The sequence below is a fragment of the Schistocerca americana genome, unplaced genomic scaffold, assembly GCF_021461395.2.
Source record: "Schistocerca americana isolate TAMUIC-IGC-003095 unplaced genomic scaffold, iqSchAmer2.1 HiC_scaffold_1513, whole genome shotgun sequence".
Classification (NCBI taxonomy): domain Eukaryota; kingdom Metazoa; phylum Arthropoda; class Insecta; order Orthoptera; family Acrididae; genus Schistocerca; species Schistocerca americana.
Window position 1 is genome coordinate 2,501 of NW_025725598.1, and position 5,000 is coordinate 7,500.

General features: G+C 53.1%; 1 non-coding gene across 1 annotated transcript in view; it reads left to right on the top strand.

Moving 5' to 3' along the window:
- Positions 1 to 4,738: 4,738 nt before the first annotated feature.
- LOC124569657 overlaps positions 4,739 to 5,000 on the top strand; it is a 1,910-nt gene continuing 1,648 nt past the window's right edge. The window contains exon 1 of the ribosomal RNA XR_006971262.1: positions 4,739 to 5,000. This exon is cut by the window's right edge and continues 1,648 nt beyond it. This is a non-coding gene — a ribosomal RNA (small subunit ribosomal RNA).

Sequence of the window (5,000 nt, forward strand, 5' to 3'; positions counted from 1 at the left end):
CGTACGAGCTACAGACGCGATCGCGTTGCTCGCTGTACGAATGCAGATGCTCAGCGGCAGCTAGGAGGCGCTCCATCCATGTCGGTACCGGTGAGCGTTGCACTCGCAGTCGCAAAAACGTACGGCAAGTATATTACTCGGAAGAGTCAATGACAGTCCAAGCCCCCCTGCGTGGGAAGAGTCTTCCTAGGCCATGACCCACCGGAAGGGCGCAGCGTCCCCCACCCCAGACATGTGACGTCAGACTATCGGTATTGACGACTAGACTGATTCCTTATAATCATTTGCCATACACCGGTGGAAGCTGCCGAGACGAGTAACTACATAGCGGGCTCGCCGTGTCACTAATGTACAGAGATACAATAGTTTCGACTGGAACCGGATTAAACGTATACACGGCGCTGATTAGTAATAGATAGAGCCATCAGAATACAGATAATGTATAGACCTGTCCGTATACATGCTGAAAGACTCTGCTCACAATCACACGTCAGCCAGACACTCTTATCACGCACTACTCTCTGCCTGTAACAGGCACACAGACAATATGTAAGCACCAGCATGGAACAACACCCAGTGCATCCTCTCTGCCACATTAGACAATCCACACTATCATAACCAGACCGGGAGGTCCACTCGGAAAACAGAATATCCCACCCTTCCGACAACCACCATTGCTCAGCTAAGCCACCAACACCCACACATGTCCCAGACAGGGGTGCACCCAACATCACAATACTGCCTCCTGTCACACCACACAAACAATGGCAGGAATGAAAGACACAGGTCTGCCACAAGCATGGAATCAGAGCGCCGCCTGTTATGAGCCAAAGGTGCACCCTGACGTGGCAAATCAGATGATGCCGCAGTCATTTACTTACGATAATCACAATCAACAAACCGGGCCCCCCCCCCCCCCCAAGTGCCTTAACCTAACCCGTATTGTACCTTAACCTAACCCGTATTGTACCTTAACCTAACCCGTATTGTACCTTAACCTAACCCGTATTGTACCTTAACCTAACCCGTATTGTACCTTAACCTAACCCGTATTGTACCTTAACCTAACCCGTATTGTACCTTAACCTAACCCGTATTGTACCTTAACCTAACCCGTATTGTACCTTAACCTAACCCATATTGTACCTTAACCTAACCCATATTGTACCTTAACCTAACCCATATTGTACCTTAACCTAACCCATATTGTACCTTAACCTAACCCATATTGTACCTTAACCTAACCCATATTGTACCTTAACCTAACCCATATTGTACCTTAACCTAACCCATATTGTACCTTAACCTAACCCATGTTGCGCCTTAACCTAACCCATGTTGCGCCTTAACCTAACCCATGTTGCGCCTTAACCTAACCCATGTTGCGCCTTAACCTAACCCATGTTGCGCCTTAACCTAACCCATGTTGCGCCTTAACCTAACCCATGTTGCGCCTTAACCTAACCCATGTTGCGCCTTAACCTAACCCATGTTGCGCCTTAACCTAACCCATGTTGCGCCTTAACCTAACCCATGTTGCGCCTTAACCTAACCCATGTTGCGCCTTAACCTAACCCATGTTGCGCCTTAACCTAACCCATGTTGCGCCTTAACCTAACCCATGTTGCGCCTTAACCTAACCCATGTTGCGCCTTAACCTAACCCATGTTGCGCCTTAACCTAACCTATGTTGCGCCTTAACCTAACCTATGTTGCGCCTTAACCTAACCTATGTTGCGCCTTAACCTAACCTATGTTGCGCCTTAACCTAACCTATGTTGCGCCTTAACCTAACCTATGTTGCGCCTTAACCTAACCTATGTTGCGCCGTAACCTAACCTATGTTGCGCCGTAACCTAACCTATGTTGCGCCTTAACCTAACCTATGTTGCGCCTTAACCTAACCTATGTTGCGCCTTAACCTAACCTATGTTGCGCCGTAACCTAACCTATGTTGCGCCTTAACCTAACCTATGTTGCGCCGTAACCTAACCTATGTTGCGCCGTAACCTAACCTATGTTGCGCCTTAACCTAACCTATGTTGCGCCTTAACCTAACCTATGTTGCGCCTTAACCTAACCTATGTTGCGCCTTAACCTAACCTATGTTGCGCCTTAACCTAACCTATGTTGCGCCGTAACCTAACCTATGTTGCGCCTTAACCTAACCTATGTTGCGCCTTAACCTAACCTATGTTGCGCCGTAACCTAACCTATGTTGCGCCTTAACCTAACCTATGTTGCGCCTTAACCTAACCTATGTTGCGCCTTAACCTAACCTATGTTGCGCCTTAACCTAACCTATGTTGCGCCTTAACCTAACCTATGTTGCGCCTTAACCTAACCTATGTTGCGCCTTAACCCAACACACGTTGGGCCTTAACCCAACACACGTTGGGCCTTAACCCAACACACGTTGGGCCTTAACCCAACACACGTTGGGCCTTAACCCAACACACGTTGGGCCTTAACCCAACACACGTTGGGCCTTAACCCAACACACGTTGGGCCTTAACCCAACACACGTTGGGCCTTAACCCAACACACGTTGGGCCTTAACCCAACACACGTTGGGCCTTAACCCAACACACGTTGGGCCTTAACCCAACACACGTTGGGCCTTAACCCAACACACGTTGGGCCTTAACCCAACACACGTTGGGCCTTAACCCAACACACGTTGGGCCTTAACCCAACACACGTTGGGCCTTAACCCAACACACGTTGGGCCTTAACCCAACACACGTTGGGCCTTAACCCAACACACGTTGGGCCTTAACCCAACACACGTTGGGCCTTAACCCAACACACGTTGGGCCTTAACCCAACACACGTTGGGCCTTAACCCAACACACGTTGGGCCTTAACCCAACACACGTTGGGCCTTAACCCAACACACGTTGGGCCTTAACCCAACACACGTTGGGCCTTAACCCAACACACGTTGGGCCTTAACCCAACACACGTTGGGCCTTAACCCAACACACGTTGGGCCTTAACCCAACACACGTTGGGCCTTAACCCAACACACGTTGGGCCTTAACCTGCTCTGTAATTGTCATACGACGCGTTAAATTAGTGTAGTGTTGCCTAACTGCAACCCCCGCAATATAGTTTGCTACTCGCACTGCCCGGTCCCCAGAGTATCGCTTCATGTTAAACACCTTGCAGCTATACACTGTAATGCGGATGGCGGCAGGACGTACATGCTCAATGCCCTTCGCAGTTGTTCATTGGCATTCGCATGGCGAAGCACAGCCTACGTTGTGGTACGGCTTGTGGCAACTGTCCGCTGATGTTGTACGTCCAAATCACACACTGTACCGCACATTGGTCCTCATGTACTGAATGATACATCGTGGTACATGTGTGACCGTACCACGACTGCGCCAACAACGGCGAACCATACGGTCCAAATATTGTGCACTCAGCTACGTGTCGTCTCCCTATAAGAGCTGGATTGCAGTATGGTATGCCGTGGATGGCGATCAGCATGAGCCGTCTGTTGATGTAGTGGCGCGTGTTGTCAGACGTAGTCGTCTCTTCTCACACACCGTGATAGCATGGTGCACTGCGTTCCACATCTGCGACATGCGACAGAGGCCGGTTGACAGTCGTTCGCGCAATGGACATCGCATACGTACGGGGGCCACCTTCCACGTGTTCGCGAAGCGTGCACATGTTGTTGCGTGTATGTGGGCAGACATAGTGTGTCGTGACACCTGACACAGGCATGCAACAATCGTTGAATTTGCAAATGGCGATGGACGTCTACGTTTGCTGGTGACGTTACGCAAATGAAGAACTGGTAAACCGTTGTGGTGCGGTTGTTCTCGCTAGAGGTGAATCAGTGATGGCGACGATCGGTTGAGCTACCAACCGGTTGTTTCAGCGATACCCACCATGCCCACGAACGTGAATGGCATGTGGGTGTGAAGCGATACGCGGCGGTGGCTGGGTGGGACCGTCCCCGGCCGGTGAGGGGGGGCCTTCCGGCGTGCTGGCCGCGCGGTGCGTGGGCGCACGCGCTACAGCCGGCTGGTGGGGGCGGCCAGTGGCAGGCGCGCCGGCCGACGGAGGCGGCAGGCGGCGCAGCTGCGCGCCGGCGCACCCTGCACGCGGCGCCGTGCGGCCAAAGTAGGTCCTCGCGGGCCCGGTGCGAAGCGCGGTGGACATCTGCAGTGTGCTGGTCCGATTGAGGACTGTGTGCGCTGAGGATGCGCCGCCGCCCGGCGCTCGGCGCCGCGACGCCGTCTGCTGCTCGGTCGCCTCTGCGGTTCTCGCAGGTGGATTGTATCGCAGCTGTGCGGACGTGTTGGCGCGTGCGCTGTGCTGGGAGAGTTCGCTTCGGCACCCAAGTGGGGCTTTTGTCCTTCTGTGGCGCTGGCGTTGGAGCTGCCGGCCACCGTAGGTGGCGCGTGTTGTCTCCCGCCGGCAATGCCACGACAGCACGCTCCCGGGCCTCTGTCGGCAGCGGCAAGCTCAGTTGGGAGCACGGGTGGTCGCACCTAAAGCGTCTACTCGCCAAACTCCGGGCGATTGCGCCTCTCTCGAACCCGACCAAGTACTTAGGACGGCGCTGCGCGCCGCCGGGACCTGAGAGGGTTTCGAGGTGTATTGTGCAGGGGAGCTCAGCCTCCTCCTGTTTGCAGAATAATTGAGCGGACGCTTGCGTGTTCGCGCGGGCCCCCGGGACACACTCCCGGGCGGCCGGCTGCTCAGCTCTAGTTGACGCAGCTCCCTGGTTGATCCTGCCAGTAGTCATATGCTTGTCTCAAAGATTAAGCCATGCATGTCTCAGTACAAGCCGCATTAAGGTGAAACCGCGAATGGCTCATTAAATCAGTTATGGTTCCTTAGATCGTACCCACGTTACTTGGATAACTGTGGTAATTCTAGAGCTAATACATGCAAACAGAGTCCCGACCAGAGATGGAAGGGACGCTTTTATTAGATCAAAACCAATCGGTCGGCTCGTCCGGTCCGTTTGCCTTGGTGAC